This window comes from Salvelinus namaycush, chromosome 32 (genome assembly GCF_016432855.1).
Source record: "Salvelinus namaycush isolate Seneca chromosome 32, SaNama_1.0, whole genome shotgun sequence".
Lineage (NCBI taxonomy): Eukaryota > Metazoa > Chordata > Actinopteri > Salmoniformes > Salmonidae > Salvelinus > Salvelinus namaycush.
The window spans coordinates 14,150,742-14,169,531 of record NC_052338.1 but is presented as its reverse complement, the minus strand read 5'-3'; the positions used below and the strand labels follow the sequence as shown (position 1 = coordinate 14,169,531).

The following is an 18,790-nucleotide window of genomic DNA, read 5'->3' as shown; positions in this document are numbered from 1 at the left end:
ATATATATATATATATATATATATATATATATATATATATATGGCCACTAGTATATACCATATATACACACACACATTGTACCTACCACAATTTAAAAAAAGATGTATGCACACTGAATGAAATACTTAAAGATCTGGTTCGAAGGACCATGAAAAATACATTCTGCCATGAACACTACCTGTACTGTGTCTCACAAGGACTCTGTGACAACAGATTCTATAGTCTCCTGGCCGGGTTACAGCAGTGCGGTGGGCTCTCTGCGCTATGTGCTAATCTGAGCTTCAATATCTGCCATACAAACAGAACTATACACACACATATATACACACACATAACTACACTCAGACATAAAAACATCAGTGCACCTTTTGATGTTCCATCTCTCTCTTTAAGGAAAGGATACACGCATACACACACACACAGTGATTATAGTGCTGTTTTTCCTTGTACATCCACTAATGTGTGCAGGCTGTGCACCTCCAGCCTCGAAGCTAGATAATGGTGTTTAGTGACGTCTGATGGCTGCTAATGTGTCGGGACAGACTCCTGGGTCCTCTCCAGCAGCTTTCTCTTTTCAGGCTGTCCAGAGTCTGCCTGAAAAAAAGAATCGGTCAGTTCTCTGCTTGTTCAGAAAATAGAGTAATAGTAATGGTGTCTAACTCTGCCATGGTTCGTTGGACAAAGCATATGAGGAAAATGAATGCCGTTTTTGGATAAACGTGGAAAGTCTGTGATAAACACAGGTGTAGGAGATCTTATACATTTTGTTCTATGAGAATCTTCATCAGCTAATGCCACTTTGTGAATTTTGAAGAGTTTATGTAATTATAAAATGCACCAAGCATATCATTCATAAAGATCTGCTATTATCTCATAGGACAGAACATCTCCTAAGCCTGTGTTAACCTCGGCCCTTATTTCCTGCGTTTATTCCAAAACCCTATTCATTCCCCATTCATTTTTCCCATGGAGATGCCTGAACGAATCTGAGGTAACTTATTTCCGGGTTTTAGGACTACAAGCTGGCGCACTCTGACAATGGACAATAAAAGTATTGTTCTTCTAAGTCAAGTTTCTCTACCTCCGCGTTGGTGCTTATGTTCTCTGCTCTCTCACTCACTGGTCTCGTGTGTTGTAAGACTCTGCTGATTGCATTGCTAATGATTTAAATTGTATTTTTATTAAACTTTTTAACTAGGCAAGAACAAATAAGAACAAATTCTTATTTACAATGACGGCCTACTGGGGAACAGTGGGTTACCTGGCAGAACAACAGATTTTCACCTTGTCAGCTCGGGGATTCGATCCAACAACCTTTCGGTTACAGGCCCAACGCTCTAACCACTAGGCTACCTGCCGCCCCAAATGATGACGGCACCACAGAGTTTAAATTGATTCTCCAGGAAGCCCAACTCTCAGTCCTCCTACATTTGGCTGGCTGGTAAGAGAAGCTCCTCGTCACCCAACACGTTTTAACTGAATGGGCTGTTTAAAACGGAGTCTGTTTGATGCCTCGACGTCTGTTTTTGAGGTTGAGCTGTCTGGCATTCAGCCATTATTATTGACCCACACACAGTCAGACAGAAGTAATTTGTATATAAAGGCTAGTGTTTTATTGAGCTGTTCTAATCGGTATTCTGTCCCCTTACACTGGCTGAATGCCTCTTGTCATTTTGTGGACATGTGGCTTTTCAAGTTATTTGGAGAGAGACGAGGTGAAAGGAATGAGAATCTGATGAATGATGGGCTGAATAAAAACAGGAGCGACGCTCATGATGGAAATCTGTGTGACGTTGACCTGGGTTTTATTATTGCCATATAGAATATGACTGAAGGCACTTTTATGATACTCTTCTTTTATGAAGTTTCTCTCGCTCTCTCCCTCTATCCTTCACGCCACCTCTCTTTCTCTGTCCCCCTGACCTTGACACTAGCACAGGTCAGACGGCTTGTCACGACAAATGGGTTCCAGTTATGAGTTTGGATCTGTTTTAGATGTTACTGATTGGTCACGCTGTGATTGATGAAGGGCTTGTTGTGAACCAGGAGACTGCAGAAAGGGATCATGGCTGTGTCTAGAATAGCACCCCTTTCCCTTTATTGAGTTTGCCTTTAGGTACGTCATTGAGAACACATTCTCTTTAGAGGGGTACCCTGAGCTCTGGTCAAAAGTAGTGCACTACATAGGGAATAGGGTGCCATTTCAGACACGCATCAAGAGAGACTGCAGACATTCACTCGGTCTGTTTATGAGTTCAACTGAACGACGATGTTTGGCAACCCTGGTCGCCACGGGCTACGGTTCTCCACTGCTGCTGCGTCAGAATCTTCCATGAGGAGATCTTTCTTTCTTTCGTTCTTGTCTTTGGTCTTTTTTAGTTTAAAGTGTTGAATGGAGGCTCAGGCTGCACCACAAATAAAATGCCAAATCAAAACCAAAAGCTCTTCTTACTTCTGTATTTTGGATTGGTACCCCTCTGTTTCTGTTTTCCAGTTCCTGTCTAAATCTCCTTTCTGAGAAGGTGCTCAGAAGGGCTGTGTGGGGATGTGGATCACTGTTTTCCACAATGTTATTACATTACGTCTATGAACCATGAGGCCTTCCCATCAGTACATTTTGCTCCTTTTTTGTCACATGCTTTTTGCATGTACAGATATCAGTAACAACTAGATGTTTAATGGTATATTATACATCCCATGTCCAATATCGTACCATGTTCGTTCATCTCCATGTCTCTGAAGTCATTTCAGTATGGCGTTACTAACCCGTTTTCTCCTAGTTCGCTGTGTTATCAACCATCACAACTTTCACATTCCATCCTTTTAACTGTTGTTCTAGTCTGTTATCTAACATCACTGTTATCTAACATCACTGTTTTCAGTGTTCTCTCCTATCGGGTCTCTGAACCAATTGGTTTGTTCTTATCAAGCTTCACTGAGCCTGTGTTAGAATGGTCATTAAGCCTCTCCCATCCTTCTTTAACGTAGCCGTTTTCTCATTCAAAGAATATATCACCCTCCCTACAATCAAACGCAGGGAGGTTTGATAATGCTGTGGCGTTGCTTTGCGGCCTCTGGAGCTGGGAGCCTTGAACGTGCGCAAGGCATCATGAAATCAGCAGATTATCAGGTATTGTGTAGTCCGATGTTTAAGCCAGTGTCTAAAAACTGGGTCTCAATTGACTGTTTTTGGTCTTCGAGCAAGACAACGACCCCCAAACACACGTAAAAAAGCTCCTAGGCATGTTTAGGAATAGTGGCTGGACTGTTCTGGTGTGGCCAGGGAAGAGTCCAGTTCTGAATCACATCCAAAACCTATTGCGAGATCTGAAAACAGCAGTTGGTGGAGGGAACCCCTCAAATATTGAAGAATTAGAGCAGTTTGCTGCCTAAAGGTTGGTCAATTGTCAGTAGAAAGGTGCACCAAGCTCATTGATGGCTACGAAAATGCATTTGTCTGCGGTTATCGTGGCCAAAGGCTGTGCAACCAAGTACTAGCTCCGGGGTGCCAATTTTGTCCATGACATTTGTCTTTTCAAAATGTTTACAATTAAACTTAAGTTTACAAAAAAGAAAATTGGTTCCGCAATGTTAAATCCAGTAAGGTGTGGTGACCAATTTTAGTTTTATAAATGTCAGCTTATTTTAGACTTGAGTCCTGCAGGAGTCCCGATTTGAATATCAGTTAGTGTTTATAGCAGGTAAATGAGTGGTCAAAAACATCCATATATCAGGAAGTCTTGGTGCCCTGTCACTGAGCTACCAGCCATTTTCATTACTGTCAGTAATCTGCCTGCATTGATGTGTTAAATATTAGTGGTTGGCCTGAGGGAAGTCAAACTTTTAATGATGAAGTCAAATCTTACCTGATTTGACCAGACTTGATGTTGCCAGGGAAGCATGTTAGTGATCGATTACTACAGCCGAACCGAGAGGAGGAGAGTTTTATTAAGTCTGTTCTCAGCAGCATATGGCATCAGGTCTGTCAGACAGGCTGAGGAATGGGCTTGCTAATGTGGTGATCACTGATCTACAGGACGCTCCTACAGAGAGACGGGTACTGAGATCCTATAGAAATGGAGAATGAGTAACGGGTCTATCCATCTTACACCATCTATCGTTCCTTAACGTGGGAGACGGTCAAGAAGCAGGGCTTGGTTACATGTAACAGACAAAACAAAAACATGTGCTTAGGATGTTCAGGTTAATTTGCAATTAATTTACTTGTGTCTGTATGAGACAGGCTAACTCCCACGTGTGACTTGAGTGGAATAAAATATTTCCCCCCCTATATCAAGCATTCTGGGGCTTTTTGCTACTTTGGCGGTCACCTAAAGGTTTTTTCATGGTAATCGATTCCATGGCGGCATTAAAACAATTGAATGGTCATTCAAGAGGTTCAGACCTGCCGTTGATTTTTCTATTGTGACTCAAAGGCCAGTCTTATCTGCTCACAAACCTCAGTTATCACTGTAGATGGAGTGCTGTGATTTGTTGTGTGATGGCCCATGAACAGGAAGGAATGTGGGTATTGTTTCCTAAAGACCAGCGGTGTTGTTGTGTAAATGTGACATTTTGGATGGTAGGACTTAAAGCTCAGAGGGCTTTAGAAGCCAAACGCCAGAATTGTAGCAGACAGACACATTCTCCCAAACCGTAGCTGCATTATACTGTATATTTTTCAGTCCCTCCAGGATTCTGCGATTGCATAATTCAATGTAAAATCAACCAATCCACACACATTATGCGAGAGCTCGCAATTTTGACCAATCACCACACTTTTACCGCATAAAATAGTCCAATCAAAAGAGGGTTTGCAATTTTGAGCACTGTTACCGTGGGAAACCACCCAATCAAACCACATATGAACAAAAGTTATTTTCCGCATGTGAAGCTGACATTTGATGACAGGCAGAACAATGAACAGGAATCCATCTCATTTACCAACAGTTGGCACAGCTGAAGACCGTGCAAAACTATTTCCAAATGTTTTACATCAGAGATGTGCAATTTGGAAGGAGGTCGGGTCCACAAAAAATATGAACTCATCTTGAGGGGCTGCAGTGGTTCGCGGGTCTGCAATTCTACACGTTTTGTCATGGATCGGAGAAGACTTTGCAATTGTGCCACTAATTTTCTGAAATTCTACAAATTGTTCTATATGGAGGAGAGAAAGAAATGTTTGCAGTTTTTAATATGATATCTGAGTGAGATTGACTAATGTAATCGGCATGACTAACGGAATCGGTAATTTGACGACGATTACTACAAATTTAGTCTAGCCAGCTAATTTATCAATCTAAAATTATTTTAGCTGACATTGGTAATTGAGTGACATAACGAGAGAAACTGCTTATGCACAACCACATTTACTATTGTAACTCTCAACAGTAAGTGTTGTTTTTTTTCACCTTTATTTAACCAGGTAGGCTAGTTGAGAACATGTTCTCATTTACAACTGCGACCTGGCCAAGATAAAGCAAAGCAGTGCGACCAAAAACAACAACACAGAGTTACACATGGGATAAACAAAAGTACAGTCAATAACACAATAGAAAAATCAATGTACAGTGTGTGCAAATGGAGTAAGATTATGGAGGTAAGGCAATAAATAGGTCATAGTGGCGAAATAATTACAATTTAGCATTAACACTGGAGTGATAGATGTGCAGATGATGATGTGCAAGTAGTTCAGACCCTGACTGAGTTTGGAAATTGATCCGCGTGCCTACAAAATGGCGGCTGCCAGTTGCCCATCCCTATTTTACATGAAAGTGGGGGCGAATTGTTGTTCAGGAACACAAGAGGAAGTTCGAATCAGCAAGGCATGTGCAAAGAATGTCCGTACAGCCACCACAGCAGCGGAAGTCGGCAGATAAGCATGGCCAAAGCGATAGCAGGGAAATCTGTGGTAGGGATGTGCAGTTTGCAAACGATTCATTCTTTTTGAACAACTATTTTTATTGACTCGAGAATAATCATTTCTTTTTTGTTTGAACTGCTGGCCGCAATGAATCAATAAATCACAATGAAGGATTGAGCCACGCTCTCCGGCTGAGCACAGCGGCTTCAGAGACATTTTGCTGGACCCCAGGAAGAGTAGCTTCTGCTTTGGCAGCAGCTAATGGGGATCCATAATAAATACAAACTGTCTATCATATGTGCGTGCTAGAAAATTGATCATGCTGCAGACAGCATCAAGACATATTCTGCTTAAAATCCTACTAGAACTGAGCACATGACTTTTTATTGCTTTATATGAAATGAACATAATTTTTTTTTTTAAATGTAAAACCACTGCAGAATCAAGCATTATTTGGAGCATATATCACACAAAAAACATGTCAACATCCTGGAGGTACGAAGTAAATTAATATCAGCTCCTTGTGGGTGTGGCTGGGTGAGTGTCAATTCACATAAGTGTATTTCTCTTTTTTTTTTATATATACAGGGAATGCCTGTGTGGCAATAATGAACATGGAGTGAACCAAGGTTTACAAGAATGTCTTCAACCTTCAGCCGTGTGTGTGTCATAAAGAACATATGGCCTAACTAACGTTCTCTTCGAAGTCCCTTCGAATCTCAGTCTGATGCTTATTCTGTCCCCTGTGTTTTAGCTGTGTATTCTGCTCTGTATTAGATTGGTGTCCCTTAGGAGGTACTCTGTGTAGAAAGTGTCTTTCATTGTTCAGTGGTACTCTGGTACTTTTTCTTTCAGCAATATTTTTTTTTAACTGGATTTCAAAATAAAAATAATGGATTTATTGTGAAGGTGTAGGCTATATTACATGGATTTATTAGACTTTAATTAACGGTCAATTACCATGAGACTGACTATTTATTTGCTTGACAATCACCGGCTGACAAAATTTCGTAACGTAACAAAATGTGGAAAAAGTCAAGGGGTCTGAATACTTTCCGAATGCGCTGTATACAGGGTATAGGGTGCAATTTGTGACGCACACTGAGTCTTCTCTGTCAGGTAGGCTGGCTGCTGACTCACATTTAAAATGTCAGGGCTGGTTCCATCCCTGGATGTCTCAGTTTACGAGAAGCAGCCAAATGTATACGGTTGCCTGGTGGTGTGTCGTATGCCAACTGGGTGACCTTTACTTTAGAACTCATGCAGCCTTGTTACCACTGTGATTAGCGAGGCTTTAGCATTCTGCCAGAAACCCCTGCTAGCAGTTATGCCGTCATCCGCTTTAGCCTATCTATCTGGAGTAGGTGAACTTTATGTTCTTTGACCATTCAGCCTTGTTGGCTTCTTAGCGGTTTAGTTATCCAGCCCTTTAGCATTACGCCACAATTTCACTGTCCTTGTGGTTTGTGTCCGCTCTGAGATTGGAAGGATGGGAGTTCGATTCCCGGCCGAGTCATACCAAAGACTGTAAAAATATGTTCCGGTGTGTCGCTGCTTAGCACTCAGCATTAAAGAGATATATTTGTGGTAAGGCCCTGCGATTGACTGGCATCCTGTCCAGGGAGTGTGCTTGTACATCAAGCTGCCTCACGCTACAGAAACAGGAGAAAGGCTCCTGCTCCAGTAAGTCGTTCCAACTTGCACAACCCAAGGCTCATGGAAGACTACTTAGCATTATGCTATAGGACACTGCTTGCACCTCCCGGCCATAAACTCCTATAACCCGGTTGGCATTGTGTACCTGATCAATCCTACACTGCCTGCGGTCATCCTATCTGATCTGATAGGGTGTTTACTGGCGTGTAGTCATGGCTGATCAGACATTTGTTTTATGTGTCAGTAAAAACCAGAGGACAGACAGGATTCATCCCCCAGTGTCTAATTGGATCAGGAGGTATTCACATTTATTTATATAGCCCTTCTTACATCAGCTGATATATCAAAGTGCTGTACAGAAACCCAGCCTAAAACCCCAAACAGTAAGCAATGCAGGTGTAGAAGCATGAGATGTAAGCATCTCACCAGTACGTGATGTCTCCGTGTCCTCAGAAGCTCTTGGGTTGAGTTCTAATCTGATTTGACTGGCTACAGCAGCAAGATTTCAAATACTATTTGAACCCAGGTATTTTCCCTCTGACTAATTAGAACTGTTCTGGACTGAGTTGCAGTATATCCTATGTTTTCCTCCAGTCAGCCATGTCACTTGGCACATCTTGTACTAATGAATGCTAACGAACTACACTGTCGTTATGTCCTTCAAGGCCAGAGTTTCCCTTTGACTTACTGAGTGTTCAGTCCCTTTTGACTCCCTCAGGAGAATTGACTGTTACTGGTCGCATCACATCAGTTACCCAATGGTGAGTCAAGCTGCTCATTAGTCTGTGTAATGAGGGGTACAGTTGAAGTCGGAAATTTACATACATCTTAGCCAAATACATTTAAACTCAGTTTTTCACAATTCTTGACATTTAATCCTAGTAAAAATTCCCTGTCTTTGGTCAGTTAAGATCACCACTTTATTTTAAGAATGTGAAATGTCAGAATAATAGTTGAGAGAACGATTTTATTTCAGCTTTTATTTCTTTCATCACATTCCCAGTGGGTCAGAAGTTTACACACTCAATTAGTATTTGGTAGCATTGCCTTTTTAAATTGTTTAACTTGGGTCAAAGGTTCTGGGTAGCCTTCCACAAGCTTCCCACAATGAATTTTGGCCCATTTCTCCTGACAGAGCTGGTGTAACTGAGTCAGGTTTGGCGGCCTCCTTACTTGCACACGGTTTTTCAGTTCTGCCCACAAATTTCCTATAGGATTGAGGTCAGGGCTTTGTGATGGCCACTTCAATACCTTGACTGTGTTGTCCTTAAGCCAGTTTGCCACAACTTTAGAAGTATGCTTGAGGTCATTGTTCATTTGGAAGACCCATTTGCAACCAAGCTTTAAGTTCCTGACTGATTTCTTGAGATGTTGCTTCAATATATCCACAGAATTTTCTTGCCTCATGATGCCATCTATTTTGTGAAGTGCACCAGTCCCTCCTGCAGCAAAGCACCCCCACAACATGATGCTGCCACCCCCGTGCTTCACGGCTGGGATGGTGTTCTTTGGCTTGCAGGTCTCCCTCTTTTTCCTCCAAACATAACGATGGTCATTATGGCCAAACAGTTCTATTTTGATCCAGAAAGTACGATCCTTGTCCCCATGTGCATTTGCAAACTGTAGTCTGGCTTTTTTATGGCGGTTTTGGAGCAGCGGCTTCTTCCTTGCTGAGCAGCTGTTCAGGTTGTCGATATAGGACTTTACTGTGGATATAGATACTTGTGTACCCGTTTCCTCCAGCATCTTCACAAGGTCCTTTGCTGTTGTTCTGGGATTGATTTGCACTTTTCGCACCAAAGTATGTTCATCTCTAGGAGACAGAACGCGTCTTCTTCCTGAGCAGTATGACGGCTGCGTGGTCCCATGGTGTTTATACTCGCGTACTATTATTTGTACAGATGAACATGGTACCTTCAGGCTTTTGGAAATTGCTCCCAAGGATGAACCAGACTTGTGGAGGTCTACAATTTATTTATTTTTTTGAGGTCTTGGCTGATTTCTTTTGATTTTCCCGTGATGTCAAGCAAAGAAGCACTGAGTTGGAAGGTAGGCCTTAAAATACATCCACAGGTACACCTCCAATTGACTCAAATGATATCAATTAGCCTATCAGAAGCTTCTAAAGCCATGACATAATTTTCTGGAATTTTCCAAGCTGTTTAACGGTACAGTAAACTTAGTGTATGTAAACTTCTAACCCACTGGAATTGTGATACAGGGAATTATAAGTGACAATTGTTGGGAAAATTACGTGTCATGCACAAAGTAGATGTCCTAACCGACTTCCCAAAACTATAGTTTGTTACCAAGAAATGTGTGGAGTGCTTGAAAAATGGGTCTCCTCCCTTATCAGCTTTGTTCCAGGTCGCTGTCTGCCTCTCGCCTTTCACACCTCAATACGAATTAGACAGATACAACTGCGCCTTCCTGTGATAAGCATCAGACAGACACAGCCTCGCCCACCCGGTGTAAACACGGCCCACCCTCCCGGTAATGACCACCACTGTATAGTACTCCCTCTGATCTGGAGGAAAGGGAAAATTTAAGCCACAATCCACTTTTCCCCTCGTTTATGCATTTTGTTCCCCTCCCCTTCCATCTTCTTCACGCAACAAAAATCTTTCCGACTGTCTTGAATAAATCATGAAAGGGAGAGCCAGACAGCCGAAGGGCGTAAATCTGCTCTGCTCCCAACAGCCTAACTTTCAGACTGCGTGCCGCGACTGATCAACATTAATCAACAACGCTACACAGATTGATATTCGCATGGGCTGACTACTCATACTTTACTCAGGGATTTTTGTTTGTGATCAGAATTGAGATTATTCCACCCCCTCCATTTAGTCGTGGACAACAACAAAAAAGGCTAGAACCTATTGAAGGAGTAGTTCACTATTTTACAACATGGTAGATGATTCCTCACCCTGAAAGTAGTCTATGGGTCAGGAGAAATTGCAATCCATGGCTTGGTTTTTCTTAAACAGCCACAACAAACTTCAGCTAACTATAGCCACCGCTAGCTAAAACTCAATGGTAATGATGGGGGCATTTTTTTAATGGCCAAATCACCTTTAAGAAACATCCGAACCATTATATGGTGTTGATTTTGCTCATGGGGAATCACATGACCCAATCCCTTCCATAGGTTTTTAGCTAGCGGTGGCTAAAGTTAGCTGAAGATTGTAGTGTCTGTTCAAAGAAAGCCAAACTATGGATTACAATTTATCCTGCCCCATAGCCTACTTTCAGGGTGAAGAACCTGACATCATGTTGTAAAATAGTGGCCTACTCCTTTAAGGTATATATTTCAGTGTTGAAGGTGGTCTTAGCATAGGGCATGTCTTTTTGATTCATCTTGAACTTATACCATGATTGCTTAAATGCACAGTATCATGACAGCTGAATGTACACTAATGTTGTGGATATGCAGTAGTTACTAGCTACATTACAGACATAACAAGATTATTACCATTCTTCTAATGGTCTCTTATAGAGGTAGGGGGCTCCATTCACACATCACTGGGTTCTCACTATACCCTGTGCAACACTGTTGCAATTCTTTACATTTATTTAAACAGCTATATTACAAGACATGGATAGTTAATTTTATGCCTAGCCAGTATTGCCAATTTGTTTCAGATTCTCATCAAAGAGCTGATGTTTTGATATCATTTAACATATATTTGAATACTTTCCTGATTTAATGTAGTTTCATCATGTAAGCCTGTTACTTGTGTTAAGTTATAATGGCAATGATCAAAAGCATGAAGTCTAGATATGTAAATTGCGTGAGTGCAATGACAAAAAAAACGTGGTGACCTTTGAAGAGATACTTCGGGATTTTGACAATGTCTCTGCGTCCAGTATGAAGGAAGTTGGAGGTAGTTTTGTGAGCCAATGCTAACTAGCGTCAGCTCAATGACAGGAAGTCGATGGTAACAACTAGCATGCTAGCTGTTACCATAGACTTCCAGTCATTGCACTAACGCTAGTTAGCATTTGCGCTAACGCTAGTTAGCAACTTCTTTCCTTAAGATGTGGTTGTAAAGTATTGTAAGTCCAGTGATGATGCTAAGAGACTTCTTTGAGACCTAATAGCACATCAACATCTAGTAGAACTCATCGGTCACCATGGTGATTCATGCTCACCCAATGATCTCAATGCTCCAGGTTATTGATCACATAGTGACCAGATCAGTGGGGTCCGACCCTAGTGGACAGCCGTCTGACCTGAAGGAGAAAGAATACGGTCGCTACTTCACAACCAGAAATAACCCAATGAAGGCTAGATGCTAAGATGGTTTGCTATTAGCAAAAATAAGTTTAAATGGAGAAATGATTTTACACTGCTGCAGTGCTATGGGAGGGAATGGACATGACACAGCTCTTTCTTTACTTTGATTGATAGAATCACATTATGGTTGAAATTAGCCAGCTAGTCCATGCTCTCTGCAATGAATGCTCTACCAGAATACTTTCTGTGTACGTTTTTCGGAGGAGAACTAATTTTGTCAGTGTGAATCTGTCGGATGTTTGATTACACAACCAGACTTGATAATGATTCTTTAGAGTTCGTCCTTGTTTCAGTGGACGGCCAACTCCTCTTTTCAGCTTTCAGCCCTCGCCTCTTCAAACCAGCACAAAAGCCCAGCATGACTAAGAGAAGAGACAGCCTTGTGAAAAATAAATGAAAAACATGACCAGTGCTCAGAATGCCGTGTCCCCGAAAAACTGACACATCATCTGGCTCCAAGCGAATGAGAAGCCTTTATCTTTGAGATTAGGCTCATTGTATCTCCTCTCCGTACAGAAGAGAAGGGAACGGGGCAGTCAAGGAATGTCTCCCCCGGAGTTGGTTGTAATGAGATGGCCATTGTGTCTCTGCCTTCACAGGATAGAGACAGAGAAGCTTTGGAGATTGGGCTACTGTCTTCCGCAGATGACAAGAACTGAGCCCCGTGCTTCCCCTCGCCTCCTCTCTTTTCACCATCCCCTCTTTTCCACGCTACCAACCGAGTAGGAGGCTGCCAGAAGAAGACATCAATGTATCACATTTGACAAGGGCCAGTGGGGGGATACAAATAATTCAGCATGGATCATCCAAGATTTCCATGTTTCTACAATGGGAAGAAAAAGCTTTTTGTCTGTGAAAATGTGTTGTTTCTAGCTTTCTGAGTAATCTCTTTAATCAGACATAATGAATGCCTGTGAGTGGCTCTCCCTCCCCTTCCTGGTTGGCTTTGTCCCAGCTGGACTAGGTTCAGATTGTTCCAGGATTGGGCTGTGTTCTGAGTTCCGGCCTAGGGACCAAGCTAGGCTGTACCAATCAGCCTATGCCAGCCAACCAACCTGTCAGACAGGCAGTGGGAAAATCTTGATCACTCTGGGTGCCTCTGACTGAAACAGGTCCCAGGTTGTGGGTGGGGAATCGTAGCAAAGCAGAAGAGTTTCCCATCACCTTGAGAAAAATGGCAGACGATCCATAGACCAGTCGCCTGCCTGTGATGAAGAGTTTGAGGCTCTGTTCATTTGGTTTATTTGCCTGCATGCAAACAGGCTGCTTGGTTTTATTTAGGTGCTGGTCTAAAGCCTCCCTCTGAACTGACCAAGCTGCCGGGGCCAGATAAGAGAGGCTGCTATTCGATGTGTAACGCCAAAGGCTCTTTAATCAATGGGTGTCTTTTAATATGTAGTTGTGGCGTGAACTGTCCTATGGTTGGCCATGCAGTGATGTGGAGAGGATTGCCTTGCAACTGAAGAGCAAGATGTGTTTCTCCATTTTGAGAGCTTAGTCAAGAAGTTGTACATTTTACATCTTCTTCACTATTGGGTTTATAACTAGCAAAGAAATAGTCTATGGAAAAAGGTTTACTGATTTTACAAAACACCAACCAACCCCTCCTATACACCTTGTCTTATTGTATCCCAACATCAATATTTTCCTATCAGTTTCCAGTCTCTAAAAGGACAAACCCAGCCATGACAGTCTCTCATGTTGACCCTTAACATCAAGCAGACAGACTTCACAGTGGATTAGAGCAGAGCCGATGCTAAAATACCACACCACTGTATGTCTCACCCCATAATCCTTTTGTGTCTGATCAGATTGAGGTGATGGTGTTTGCTTCACTGCTTGCTTTGTTCCTAACTCATTCTGACCTTTTTCCTTCGTCCACATCAGAAATCAGATGTCCTTTTTTAGGACTGACTGATGTGTGTTCAGGAGTAGATTTGTAGAGGTTTCACTTTAATCTGTTTCCCTGTAGGTGTTGGCTACAATTCTTATCTTCTCCACCTTCTATTGTGTGTGTGTGTGTGCTGCAGAGAGTTTAAGCACAGATGGAACAATGAGAGATATTTCACTGGATGTATAAATGTGAAGCATCCTCTTGGCGTTTCCACTCACTACCAAATATGGTAGTGAGAGGAAGCCCACTGGCGGGCAGCGGGAGCTGATGGAACGAGATGGATTTGGCCGACATTCTGCTCATTTTCTTACCTATGAAACATTTGCTCTCAATACAGTTTTTTGTTCCCAAAACTATAATCTGCTATGAACAGAGTGGACTAAGTGTTTTTGTAGACTTTACCCTTTGAAAAAGTTTTTTTAAATTGCGCTGTGTAGAAGGAGTGCAAAGGCAAATTGAGTTATTGGACATGTGCACTTCACAGAATAAGCGTTCCTTCATGGAAATATACAGACGCATGCTAGAACGCGCCAATAGGATTCTGCTAGCGCGTGCTTGGCTCTGCCCATCTCCTTGCTTGTTCTGCCCACGATGACTCCTTTGTTCTCATTGGAAACGACAGGCAGTGGTCTATCTTGGTTTAGTTCTAACTCTGTGGTATAAGTATTACTCTCTGATGAAGTGTTGATCTCGCTGTCCAAGGTGCTGAAGCTGGCCATACAGGGTTAGCTGTCCTCTCACAGACTAATAACCTCACACCAGTCTGAGTTATGTGAGGTTTGTACTGTAGGGTCAGTTGCCGTCAGTGATCAGTAAATTTACAAAAGTCCCTGGGCCATTCCAGGCCACTCCATCACCAGGGGAGCGACGCTGTCATCTGTCCCAAAACCTGGAACCATGAATATTCCCTCTGATCAGTTCCTCATTTACACAGTCCTTGGCAACCTGACAGCAACACTAACAGTCACTCAACTGTCTGTCCGGGCAACATACTAGGAGGTGGGACTGTTTGGAGCTGTTACTTGTGAGGAGGGAGAGGAGATGGGCATGGAAAGATGGCCCCTTTCAATATTTAGATGTTCATATTGGTATCTGTTTTAGTAGGTGTTAGATGTCAAGTGAATTAATCCTTGTCGGTTACATCTTTCTTTTGATTTTCTACAACTTTTGATTTTCACATAAACCATATTTTGGGATTTTATCAGATGTAACAGTCCTTGCTTAACCTATAGCACTGCAGCTGCTTTCTTATTTCTCTTGGTAAAATGGAGAAAATAAGTTGTCCTGTCCTTTGCTGTTCATCTGTGCCTCTTAACAAAATCCCATCAGACAGCGAGGCAGAGTTACATGCCCTTTAATTTGAGATATTTGTGTATCTCTGCACCTGAGAGCAGAGTCCCTGTGAGGGTTGGACTGGAATCTAAGAGCAGACAGACAAGACGATCCTGAGCTGCTTTGAAGATTTAACTTCCTTCTGGGGTAATTGCTCCGATCAGGATTGGACTGGCGCCAGGCTGCTCTTGGCTGTGTTACAGAGGAGGCATACCGCCTTTGATCTGACCCTGACCCCGAGGAGCACAGTGAGAAGACTGATGGAGAGAGAAGTGGAGGTCTCTGTCTGTCAGAGAGGCTCAGCTGTAGCGTGGGTGTCTGTCACCTCACTAGTCTCACTCTACCTCAGGTACATTTTCTTCTTCTCTTCTTTCTCCAGTATGTACTTGTTGTGACTGACAGGTGGTAGTTAAAACTTTCCTGAGTTTGGGGAAGTGGACAGTGAAATCTATTAAGCGCCCTTGTAGTATCTAGTGTGATGCCCCTGCTGGGACAAGCTCTTTCTGTCTGTCGTTTGGGAGTGAACTATAGGAGCTAAACAGAGAGACTGTGGGAGATTGTTTTTAATGAGTTTACGCTGCATGAAAGAGTTTGATTATCTACGATAATTGTCTAAGCTGGCGACTTGCAAAAAAAAACGTATGTTCTTTCCTTCCAGTATTTACTGTTTTTCTATCAGTAATCTTCTCCATCACTGCATTTGGGCTCTTCCCCTGCTCACATCAAGCAACCAATCATCTGGGCGGCCAGTGAAGGTTGTATATTCCCCTCAATGAAGTATGTTGATGTTTACATTTCCCTTTTAGACTGCTCAGGGCAGAATCTCTCTCTAATAACCTAGAGCAAACAGCAGTGGGCCAGGAAGTTGAGCTCTGATCGACTGACCCTCCTGAATTCTCCTTGGCCAGTGTCAGTCAATCAACCTCTACCCAGTCAGTCTATCCACCTTACTATGTCTGTAGGAGAGTTCAATCTACCTCTACCCAGTCTCTCTCGGTCTTTGTCAAACCTCTGCCTCTAGCAGGAGTATTGCCCAGTCTGTGTGTAAATGGCTTAGCCAGTCCAGTCTCTTAACAAATAGCAATGTTTTTATCTCTCAGCCAGACTCCACAGTACTTCAGATTACCTCCTGAAGACATTGAAAACATTTCCCTCCATCTGAAACGGTTTCTTTTCAACTCCAAGGACAGCGTTTTTAAAGATGGTGTTGCTTTTGATTTGAGCCCCATTGTGAAGGAATCTCACCACCGCTGTTGAATGGATAATGATTTGACTTGCGTTAACGATGTGTCCTCTCTCTGTGGCGCTGTACAACCGTGGCTCCTTCCCTTCAGCACACTCACCCCCCCACCCCTTCACGAGCCGAAGTTAGACATTAAACTACACTCTCTCTTCCATCTTGAAGTTTATCTTTACAGTCATCCATATTTCTATTGTAAATATAATGGTAATTCATTGTGCTTCTTTTGAAAAGCAAAAGTCTGCCAAGACAAACTGAGCCAGGGCTTCTGCCTTTAAACTAGAACCGCTGGGCCTTGAGGGACCCTTCAAGTGAACCAGCATTCAGACTGGAACATTCTAACAGTGTAATTAATACATTTCATATATGCTATTGCTAAAATAATAATTTGCTTGTGTTCATGAAGGTGTTAAGTTTCATTAGTTTATGTTACTGTAGGCTATATGTAAAAACAAAACACTAGAAAAACCACAAATTAAACTGTTCAAATGTTTTTCTTTGTGGAGTGCTTTTGTTACAGTATGTTTTCTGTTTCATAGTTGTATGTGTTGGAACATGGTAACATGGTAAATCAGAGCAAAGGTGCTTACATGGTGTGTGTTTTCACGCAGTGGCATCAGTTGGATTTCATTTAGCGGTTATCCCTTGTCCGAACAGTCGACACATCTTCACCACTTTCACTTGCATGACACACTTCCCACGAACATGTCGCTTGCAGGTGGTACAGGTCTCTTGGTTTCTGTTCTTTGTGCGCCTGGCACTGTCTCCTCCCCTGGAGCTGTGTGCAATTTTGGCTCGCTTGGAATCTTTGCTGCTGCCTTGGCCCTGGTTTCTCACGTAGCCCATATGCCTGACTCATGATGAAGTCTCTCCTGGCCATGGTTTTGTTGATGCACTGCTTGAACAACACTTGTGTGTTGATAGCAGCCAAGTCAAGCTTGTTGTAGAACACCGCAACAGGCCAGCGGTGGGTGCCTCCTTTCAGAGTACAGCCGTGCCATCTGATCCAAAACATCCAAACCAACATATGAAACAGAATAGAGGAGAAAACATGAGGATTATTTCCCCATAGGAAACCAACACGTGTTGTACAGAAGAGCATAATGCATTGCAGAGCTGTATCTATATATGGTAACGCGTATTATGTACTATTGACATACCTTTGTTTGGTTGTAGTTCATAATAGTGTCCGTTTTTCTTTGTGTCCCCGTCACCGGCAACTATCGTATGCGTGGTGATCACGATCTAAACGTTCTTTCTTGCCTTGCATTGGTAAAGTGTGTTTTTTCATTCTTCAGCACCGTTGTGGAGTGCAGGTGCCTTGTTTTGCGCAGAGGGAAGGAGCTCGCTTTGTTCATGGTGTCAACTAGGCTTGTTTTATTTGTAAGAAACTTGTTTGCCAATGACAGTGAAGTGAAGAAATTGTCCATGGTGACATTTCTCCCCTTGCCATTGTAAGGTTCCACAAGCCTCATCACCACATTCTCCGAGACTTGCTCACCTGCTGCCCAATGTGGATCCCAAACGTTGCCGTCCCTTCCCCTCCTGTCTCACCGTTTCATTTGGTGGTGGCCCGGGTACCTGCTCGGTGTGTACCGTTTGGACGTTTTTGGCGCTCAGTCTTCGGGGGGTTCAGGCTGAGGCTCAGAATCAGAAGAATCTCATCAGAGATGTCATGGTTAATTTCTTCCCCACCATCTGAGTCGTTTTCATTTGGATTTTGTAGCAACGCTAACGCAGCATGTGCATCCATTCGTCTTGGTCTTCTTGCCGTTGTAAATTCTGCACGCTCTCACTGTGTATGTACTCCAAGTTGGCCAGAGTAGACTGATAAAACTGCGTGGATTTGGTGGACTGATATAGGGTAAATACCATTATGAGATTATAACTAGAATATATTAATACAATAGCATGGCAAGCCCTGTTCTTCATTCACAATTGGTGATTACATAATTTATGCATCGTTCTTCCTCTCTCTCGTCAACGCACCCATTCTCCCCCTTTCTCCCCCATCATACTTTACTTCATTTATTTAATCTGTTATATGTGTGAAATTAGTTTAGGTTCAGTTTCGAGGCAATTATTGGGGTTATTATCAACTGGGCACGGCACCTTCATGTCGGGAGAAGGAGCGGAGCAGGCCCCACTGTCGGGAGAAGGAGCGGAGCAGGCCCCACTGTCGGGAGAAGGAGCGGAGCAGGCCCCACTGTCGGGAGAAGGAGCGGAGCAGGCCCCACTGTCGGGAGAAGGAGCGGAGCAGGCCCCACTGTCGGGAGAAGGAGCGGAGCAGGCCCCACTGTCGGGAGAAGGAGCGGAGCAGGCCCCACTGTCGGGAGAAGGAGCGGAGCAGGCCCCACTGTCGGGAGAAGGAGCGGAGCAGGCCCCACTGTCGGGAGAAGGAGCGGAGCAGGCCCCACTGTCGGGAGAAGGAGCGGAGCAGGCCCCACTGTCGGGAGAAGGAGCGGAGCAGGCCCCACTGTCGGGAGAAGGAGCGGAGCAGGCCCCAC

The 18,790-nt window shown here is 43.2% G+C and overlaps 1 protein-coding gene across 2 annotated transcripts in view; it reads left to right on the top strand.

The window, feature by feature from the left end:
• The window catches only part of LOC120027250 (RNA polymerase II subunit A C-terminal domain phosphatase-like), a 119,337-nt gene that overhangs the window by 28,016 nt on the left and 72,531 nt on the right, over window positions 1-18,790 (top strand). The gene's annotated exons all lie outside the window — the stretch shown is intronic.